Source organism: Brassica rapa, chromosome A03 (genome assembly GCF_000309985.2).
Source record: "Brassica rapa cultivar Chiifu-401-42 chromosome A03, CAAS_Brap_v3.01, whole genome shotgun sequence".
NCBI lineage: Eukaryota > Viridiplantae > Streptophyta > Magnoliopsida > Brassicales > Brassicaceae > Brassica > Brassica rapa.
In genome coordinates, this window is record NC_024797.2 from 26,126,989 (window position 1) to 26,137,681 (window position 10,693).

General features: G+C 30.1%; 1 long non-coding RNA gene across 1 annotated transcript; it reads left to right on the top strand.

The window, feature by feature from the left end:
• Positions 1–119: 119 nt before the first annotated feature.
• LOC117132823 lies at positions 120–9,182 on the top strand. The gene is made up of 2 exons (XR_004456442.1): positions 120–8,499; positions 8,596–9,182. It is a non-coding gene; the product is annotated as an uncharacterized LOC117132823 (long non-coding RNA).
• The last annotated feature ends 1,511 nt before the right edge of the window (positions 9,183–10,693 follow it).

The window sequence follows — 10,693 nt, forward strand, 5'->3', positions numbered from 1 at the left end:
TTTGACCAAAAAAAAAAGAAGTTATATTTATCTAGTTTTTCTTCTTTTTTTTTCGCCCATGTATGAATCATATTTGAATATAGATGGTAGCATGATATGAAAATTAAATCATTGAAATACTTTGTATATTCATTATATTATAAGATGACGAAAAGAAAATGTTAACATAATTGACATTTAAAAAAAAAAAAGTTTTTAGTTTTTAATCAGCATAATTCATGTAGCTCAAAAACGAATTAAAGATCTTGGACAGGTTTTACGTTTAGTTAGTGGTAAACTCAATAAGATTAGTTTTTTTTCTATAGAGATTTCTCCAACGTCTTTTAGCCGTCATTTTTTTTTTCCTATGCTGACACTTTATGAACTTATCACCTCTCATCAAATATTTTAGTTAGAAAAAAAGGTAATGGGAAGAAATGTGTCACTAACCACATCCTCTCAAATAAAATACTCCAAAACAGATTAACCATGATAAAGGAAAAAGACTATAAAAGCGTATCATTATTATCGTAACGCTTTTGAGTTGATTGGGTGGACAACAAAAGATTTTGTTTGATAATATTTCATACTTCTTAGTTGGTGGCAGTGCCGTACGAAGATTTTTGGAGGCCCGAGGCGAGTTAAAAAAAATTTACATGATATTTTTTTTTGAAAATATTTCTATTTAAATTTGAATTATATAAATTTTTTTTTTTTGAAAAAACATATATATATATAACACTAAAAAGTTTTGATTTATTACCTAAGCATTTTCTAAATTTAATGCACCAGACTTTTATAAACTAAAAACCAAACTATATATTCTTAGCGTTTTGGATTGAAATGTTGGTCGTTGTTAAAAAGGTAAATATTAGCGTTTAAATTAAATACAATAAACTATATATTCAAAATATTATAAATTTTTAATCAAATTCTATAAATATATAAAATAAATTTTACTCATAATATATACAAAGAAAACAAATTTGGATCAAATATTTGCAGTTAATTTGAAGTAGAATCTTTATAGTTTTCTATAAAATATAGTAAAATTGATCACAAATTAGTTATTTTAAACAGAAGTCAAATTTAGAATCAAATAATAATAAAAATCTAACTAAGAGAATACATTAACTACCATGTAAATTTTTTTTTTTTGTAATTTAGAGCCCTAAAAATTTTACAAAATTTGGGGGCCCTAGGCAAATGCCTTTTTCAATAGGCTGTAAGCGCGGCTCTGGTTGGTGGAATCAAACCAGTACTCTATATAGTCTATCATCAACACATGAATGAAAAACATGTGAATGGTATATACAAAGTACTATCAAATCACACAAGATCAACAATACAAATACTAAAATAGATCTACCTTTAGTTTTAATAATTTTTGGAACGAAGCACACCGGTATTGTGGCCTACTAAACACTTTAATGTAGACCTTAAATGAATAATGAATATATATAGTTAAAGTCTTTTATAAATGTTTTCGAGAAAAAAAATCAAAATTCAGTAGTCTCTAGTATTTTTTATAGCTAAAATAGAATGCCTGATATAAAACCTGTTAATCCTAATACTTGGGAAAACCAGTCTTACAATCTTGAAAGAAATATGAAGAAATTTTTTTATTTTAAAATAATTAGAACCTAAACTAAAAACTATATCGATCAACGCCTAACATATATTATCAATTAAACAAACCAAAACATGTGAAAACTTTTTTTTTTTGGTGTAAGGAAGCTCAAATAAGGATAAGCATTATCGTGTCAAATAGAGTATATATCAAACGAAGGTTTGTAAATGTTGTTTTCACGCAGGCAAAGAAAACCTGAAAGTAATATTTTATCTGAGAAATGTTGTACCATACGATCCATAATTGCTTTACATATCGATATTTTATGAAAATGTGCTGAAAGAACATGTGGTGTTATTATCAGTAATCTACTATTTTATAAAATTAACTAGGGCTTGCCGGCTGCCACTAAAATAAAAAACAAGTAGTGGCAGACTGCCTGCGTGGGCATCTACGTAAGTGGGGAAAGAAAAAGAAAACTCTTTCTACGTAGCATATTTAATATCACATGAAATAGCTAATACTATAGAGTGATTTACATCCCGAGGCAGTTATATATACGATATAATGTTATATATACACATATATCCAGAAAAAATGAATGAATACGATATAATGTTATATATACACATAGGCAAAGTAGGTGGACACGTGAGTAAAATCTATGGCGGGCGGCCATGACTTTTATTCTCCACACCAATTGTTTCACAAAACTTATCTTAATATATAGTTTAACATTTAACTTTTTTTTTTAACTGCACATTTAACATTTGACACAATCGAAATCTAAAAAGAAATATAACAAAAAAGAAAGAGATTGAGACAGCCGTAAAAATGCGAAGTCAGAAATACTAAAATGATACGAAATAATCTCTTATATTGCTTACCGACTCGCTTTCAATCTATTTCTCCTTTATACCAGAACAGAACCTGAACAGTTTTCAGTATATATTAAGACCAAAACCAGTTTGAAAACCAATTGGTTTACAGCGACAAGTGAATTAGAATTTTGGAAATCAATTGGTTTTGGTCTTTCAACTTAAAACCTAAATGGCTAAAAGTGAATTGGTTTAAATCTCTTATATATATACAAGATATGAGCTTGTTGCGTTGCAGCGGATTTTGTTTGATGTTTTAATTTAATAAAAACCATAAATAATAAATAATTTTATTATAATATTATGATTGTTTTTTGCATATGCTGTTTGAGATTTATTTTTTGATTAAAATTTGTTTTCACACATAAGTTCAAGTTAATATTTGTATTTTATAATCATGTAGATGAGTTATTATAAACTTTATACTAAGGATTAGAGAAAATACTATACATAAACAGTTAAAATGAACACAATCCGAAATAAGAAATGAAAAGTAAAAGAAGTAAAAGTTAAATACACCAATCGAATTAATGACAACATTATACATGTTCTTATGTACTAATTTAATGTTTTACTAAATAATTCTTTAAAATTTTATTTTGCTAGGATTTTTTTAAAAAGGAAAATATTCTATTTTACAAATCTCTTTTTTATTTACAATTAAAAAAATATTAAATACTCTTTTACAATTTTGTTTAAGATATTAGAAAAGGTAAATTAGTATCATAGAACCTATTACAATTATCTGCTCTTTAGAATTTCATAAGAAATATATTGCTAACAAATAATTATTTTTATTTATTAATAAATATTTTTAAAATTGCTATTTTACAATTCGTATCAATACTAATTTTACACTTCTTTTGTTAATTAAATAATTTTTGGTATCATGTCCATCATCAAACACTCTCTTAAAATAATATCAAATAAAATTTTAAAATTCTCTTTTGGTTAGGAATTAAAAATATTATACAAGTTTCTTTTGTTTAAGATTTCTTTTATAAAAAAGAAAACAACTATCAAATATTCTGTTACAGTTTTGTAGGATTTTAGAAAAGAAAATTAATATTACATAATTTCTTACAATTATATTTTTTTAGGATTTAAAAAATCAATTTTTTATCAAATAACTATTTCCAGTTAATGTTAACTATTTTTAAAAGTTACAATTTTCAATTAAATTCATTTTTGTTAATATCTTAGTATATATATTTTTAATTATGAGATATATCAACACATGTCACAATCTTAAAATATATAATTGTTATGTGTCGCGATCATGTTAATTAGCAATTTTGAATAACCAAATTTATCTTTCATCGAAACTCTCTCGATGTGGAAACTTATATTATTACATACTCTTCAAAGATTAAGGCACATGGTCCACTAATCTATCCATAATAATAATAACATGACCTATTAATTTACATAATCTCAATACCTTAACTCGAAATAATAGACCTACTCACCATTAATCTCACCGACCATCATTTTCGGGGTCGGAGAGCGGAATCCTCTTTTTGTCTCGGGTTATAGAAGTGTAGATAGATGTACTAAACCTTTTCTTAGTAGTAAAGTCTAGAAGCTCTACTACTATATAGAATAGGATGTAAAGAGTGGCTTATTTATCAACCAAGATAGAGTATTTATACAGCCTAAGTAACATAAACAAACCAGAAACATGAATCTAGTAGATTAGTCTAAGTTCTTAAGTTATATAATTCTTACTTATCAAAAAAGAAAGTTATACAATTCTATCCTTCTCGTTATACATTTCATTTGACATTTTAAAACCCCCAATTGTAAGCATACTGTACCTGATGATCACACATCCATTAGTTAATTGCATTATAATGAGTTGAAGTTACTAAAACATTATCCCTAGGAATTGAAATAGCCAAGTCCCAACACAGGTTGATTGTTCAAAAAAAAATATTTTTTAAAAAACAAATAACAAAATACCTGAAAAATGAAAACATAAACTCGACGATGTAATAAAAGGAGTTTCAGTTTGAAAAATAATATATGGGCTAGTCAAGTGACACATACACAACCAAATTACACATGTCTCAAGTGACATACACAGGCCCATGATGTATACATGTCCAGGTCAACAGAAACTATGCGTCTAGCCTCGAACAAGCATATATATTAACCTATATTATTTGTAATATTTAATTTACAAGTTAAAAAACATTTCAAATTTAAGTAAACTATCTTAAGGATGGCTGAAACATATTCGTTAAGGCTACATACAGTGTAGGTAGAATTATCTAGTCCTAGTCTCACATAAGCATCAAAGGGAAATATAATATTTGACAACTTTTGGAAATATTTTTTTCTTTTTTAATTATAAGAAAAAAAGGAAGTTTTCTTAAGAGAAAATCTAAAAATATGAAGTTACATTGAAATGTATCTGAAATAAAAATATACATAATCTCTTAGTTGGCTAATTACCTTCAAATAAAACAATTATGGAAAAAATCTTATCCAGCAAATTTTATCAAACCTACATAGAAATTTTATTTTCTATTTTTTAAAATTCAATACTATATTAGTGTATTGTAAAATTTGGTTTTCAGTAAGAATTTTGAAAATATTCTAGAAATATATTTTCATAGCTATTTTAGACCTTTTTAGATAAATATTAAAATCCAAAACGTAAATAATTTTCAGAGAGGCATCAATGAAAGGATAACAAGATTGTATATAAATTTTAAACCTCTAGAGTCCTCCAAAGACACTTCTGTGCTCTCATTAACAATCTTTATCCCTCTTTTTATCTTATAGTTCATTCTTTTGATATTTCAATACTCCAAAATCAATGAGGGATAAATATATGCCTCCAAGGAAAACAGTTCGCAGAAGATATCCGTCACCTGAACCATCTGGAGAGAGTTCAACAGATGATGAAACAAACGAAGTTGAGAGAAAAGTCCCCTTCAATGTTGCTCTCATGAGACCTCGGCCATTTAACCCATTTGATGAGGATGATTCAACGGACAGTGAAGCAACGGACAGCGAAGTAACAGACAGTGAAGCAACGGACAGTGAAGCAACGGACAGTGAAGCAACGGACAGTGAAGCAACGGACAACGAAGAGAACGAAGTTGCGAGAGAATCTCCCAAAGCTCCTCGCATGAGAGTTAGGGCACGAGAACCATCTGATGAGGATGATTCAACGGACAGTGACGCAACAAGTCAAGAGGAGTTAAAAGTGAGTCCAAAGAAGAACAATGATGCAGTAAACGAGCCGCCGAACAAGAAGAGAAGACTGCATAGGAGGAAGATGTATACCCCTCGAAGATTTATTTCCCCAGAGGCAGAAGTTAACCAGACTGATGCAAAGCCGTGCAACAGTGGGGGATCAAAGGAGAGCCATTCTGATTAACATGTCGCCCCAGAAGAACCATAACCAAGACGAATCAGAAACAATGGATTATCCAATATCTATGTTCTTATCTTTTATTTTATGGACTATATTTCATAATTTGAATTTTTCTTTTAAGTTATCTACATGCTGAGATCTAATAAAGTTTTTCATTTCAACCTCAAACGTCTTGATTGAATCTGAAAAATATTGTTTGGGTGTAATATCTCATCTTCAAACCACAAAATCAGCCCATGTGTTGTTCCTTCCTTTTCTGTCTTCTAAAAAACCAAGATCAACACTAACCAAACATGTGATTGAAAAAACCCCAACCCCTATCCAAATCTTCCGATCAACACCAATGTTTTTGTTTTACACAACCTAAAAACTGTTAAAATTTTCTTATCTTTAAGAGAGTTTTTAGTTCTCCTAACTCACCAACTCTCACGAACCCTAAAGAGTAGAAAATCTCTTGAACCTTCAATCTTAATAAAATCAATTGAAGTATCTGTGTCGTTTTTTTTTACTTTAAAAGTTTCAGGGTTTGCCTTTTCATAATCAAACTACATATTGACACTTAAAACCCCCTAATTTTAAGCATATTGTACCTGGATGATCACACATGCAGGGGCGGTTCTAGAATTTATTTTCATCCAGGGCAGCAAGGCATAAGACAACACATCATAAGGGGCAACATAAAAATTCTTTGAACAATTACACTATTTTCACAAAATCATGAGAGGGGGAGGGGGAGAGGGGGAGAGGCAGTGCTGCCCTACCCAAAACGTATATAGATTCGCCCCTGCACGCATGCATTAGTTAATTGCACTATAATGATTTGCAGTTACCAATAAAATTCTCCCTAGGAATTGAAATAGCACAGGTTGATTGTTCAGCAAAATTATTTTTTAAAAACAAATACAAAAAACACCTGAAGCTTGAAAACATAAACCGGAGAATGTAATAAAAGGAATCTCTGTTTGAAAAACAATATATGGGCCAGTCAAGTGATATACACAAAACCAAATTACATATGTTTCAAGTGACATACACAGGTCCATGATATACACATGTCCAGTTAGGGGTGAGCGTTCGGGTACCCATTCGGGTTCGGTTTGGATTTATTTGGGTTTTAGGTTTTCAGGGTTAAAGATTTCAGCCACATTCAAATATTTCTAAATTTTGGTTCGGGTTCGGTTCAATGCGGGTTCGGATAACCCATTTAAATGATTTTAAAAATTTTAAAATTCAGTATATAGTTTAAATTTCTCAAAATCTGTAAATAAAATAATATATTACATATAAATTTGAATAACATATGTTAGAATACCTAAACTTAACATTTTGATAGAGAATCAGTTGATTTCAAATATTTTTGGTGTTTTGAGTATATTTTATCTATTTTAGACATTTACTTTTGACTATTTGTATATATTTTCAAGTATTTTAGATAACTTAAAAGTATCTTATATATTTTGAATATTTTTAATATACATTAAATCTAAAAATAATTAATATATTTAGATATATACATCTATTTCGAATACATTCGGGTACCCGAAATACTTTGGTTAGGGTGGGGTCTGGTTTCCATTCTCTGGATACCAAAATTTTGAATCTGTTTGGATATTTAATCAATTTCGGTTCCGGTTCGATATTACTTTTTCGGATCGGATTCGGTTCGATTCTTCAGATTCGGGTTTTTTGCCCAGCCCTATGTCCAGTTCAACAGAAACTATGTGTCTAGCCTTGAAGCATAGATATTATTTGTATATTTAATTACAAGTTAAAAAAACAATTCAAATTTAATTAAAATATCTTAAGGATGGCTGAAACTTATTCGTTTAGGCTACATACAGTGTAAGTAAAAATTATCTAGTCATAGTCTCACATAAGCATCAAAGGGAAATATAAAATTTGACAATTTTTGGAAATATATTTTTCTTTTTTAGTTATTAGAACAAAAGGAAGTTTTCTTTATGTAAAATCTAAAATTATGAATTTACATTGAAATGTATCTGAAATAACAAGATACGTAATATCTTACTTGTTTAGCTATCTTCAAATAAAACAATTATGGAAAAAATCATATCCAGCAAATTTTATCAAACATATATAGAATTAATACTGTATTTATTTACTGTAAAATTGTGTGTTTTAGTAATAAATTTGAAAATCTAGAAATATATTTTCATAGCTATTTTAGATCATTTTAGATAAATATTAAAATCTAAAATCGTTAATAATTTTCAAAGAGATGTTGGAGAAAGATTACACCCCTCAACAAGGCTCTTCAAATACAAATTTTGGCCTAATTTGAACATGCAAATCAGGGAGAACTCGGCCCTATACAATCCGGCCCACTACATTCGGCCCAACCGGATTAGGTCAGCGCAAAGTGAGGGCTTAGAAGCGCCGAGTATAAAGGAAAAAGGAAAGCACAAGAAGAAGAGACATTCAGAAGCCAGACAAAACTAGAACGGCTAGAAATATGGTTTATCATCTTTAATCCTTTATTCTAGCCAGAAACATTTTCTTTTATCTTAATCATTACCAAAACTCTCTTGTAATCTCCGACCAGATTGTTTAACAAAACGTCTTTCAAATAACTCACCACCTTGTTCGCTCACTCTCTAATTACACACCGAACACTGATTAAACAAGAGACATCAATGAAAGTATAACAAGATTTTATATAAATTGTAAGCCTCTAGAGTCCTCCAAAGACAATTCTGTGTTTTTATTAACAATCTTTATCCCTCTTTTTATCTTATAGTTCATTATTTTTGATATTTCAGTACTCCAAGATCAATGAGTGATAAATATAAGCTTCCAAGGAAAACACTTCGCAGAAGATCTCTGTCACCTGAGCTCTCTGGAGAGAGTTCAACAGATGATGAAGCAAACAAAGTTGAGAGAAAAGTCCCCTACAAAGCTCTTCTCATAAGACCTCGGCCATTTGAACCATTTGATGAGGATGATTCAACGGCCAGTGATGCAACGGACAGTGATGCAACGGACAGTGATGTAACAAGTCCAGAGGGGTTGAAAGTGAGTCCAAAGAAGAGCAATGATTCAATAAACGAGCCGTCAAACAAGAAGAGAAGACTGCATAGGAAGAAGATGTATACCCCTCGAAAATTTATTTCCCCAGAGGCAGAAGTTAACCAGACTGATGCAAATCCGTGCAACAGTGGGAGATCAGAGAAGGCCCTTTCTGATCAACGTGTCACCCGAGAAGAACCATAAACAAGACGAATCAGAATCAATGGCTTATCCAATATCTATGTTCTTATCTTTTATTTTATGGACTTTATTTCGTAATTTGAATTTTGCTTTTAGCTTATCTGCATGCTGAGGTATAATAAAGTTTTTCATTTCAACCTCAAACGTGTTGATTGAATCTGAAAAAAAAAGTTTGGGTGTAATATCTCATCTTCGAACCACAAAATCAGCCCATTTGTTGTTCCTTCCTTTTCTGTCTTTGAAAAAACAAGATTGACACTAACCAAACATGTGATTGAAAAAAACCCAACCACTTATCCAAATATTCCGATGAACACCAATGTTTTTGTTTTACACAGCCTAAAAACTGTCAAAATTTTCTTATCTTTAAGAGATTTTTCTATTCACCTAACTCACCAACTCTCACAAACCCTAAAGTGTGGAAAATCTCTTGAACCTTCAATATTAATAAAATTAATTGAAGTATTTGTGTCGTTTATTTTTATAATTTGAAAGTTTCATTGTTTGCCTATCATAATCAAACTACATTTATGTACACAGGAAAAGAAGGATATGTGAAAACTGAAGTGCAGAGGTTAGTAGTACTGAATCCAAAGATGCAAGGGATCTCTTTTACAGTTTCTATTATGATGAAGTGTTTGCTGACTCAGTGAAGCACAGTTGCATTGTGCATTTCGTGCCAGAGAATAAGCAAATTCCAAACCGTAAAGAGCACCCTGGCCTTATTGTGCAAAAGGTTTATAATATCGCTTTAGAAGAAGCTGTGGAAGATCATTCATAATGATTTAAATGAGGATCAAAGAAGTGAGATTTATTTTCTTGTGGAAAAGACGATTTCATGAATTTGTGATCTTCCGGATATTGAGAATAAGCAAATGACTTAAAAAAGAGTCCTAGAAGCTGTAATGTGGCAAATGCACCTTGTTTCTGATGGCAGGAGTAAGTATCATGGAATGTAAGCTTTTTGCTCTATTATTTTTCTTGTTCTTTTTTTTAATATATTAAGCAATTTTGTTTTGTTTCAAAAAAAAAGCAATTGTGGTTAATACACTATTATAAATAGGGTTTTCACTTGCAGGTTACATCATCGTGTAGAGGAGCAAAACTGTTTTTTTGAATACATCAAGTAATTTTGTTTATACATTATTATAAGTAGGGTTTTCACTTGCATGTTATATCATTGTGTAGAGGAGCAAAACGGTTTTTATGAGGACTGGCTAAGCTAGCGTTGATGGTGACAGTATGACATTTGTCATAAAACAGTATTTCAAAAGTTAAGAACAGCTCTTACACGAGAAAATGCTGGTTTCTCTCACTAATTTTTGTCTTTTTCTGATTTTTTTATTCTTCACATACTGTCTTAGAGACATGCATTGCGGATGCTCTTATGAGTCTTTTGCAATATATATACACCAAAGTACTGGAGGTGCTAGTTCATAATATCAAGGTAGTTTAAACACTTCTTTTTCAGTTTTTGGTATATGTGTGTGCATGATGAACTTCTTAGAATCGTTAGGTATTGATAATAATTCACCCTTAGGATGTTAAATAGGGGTTTTAATCTCAGATTCTCAGCATTTAATTTAAGTTAGCCATAAGTGAACCCTACTCCTTTTTAGAGCCCACCAAAATTTGCAAAAGAGTTAACTC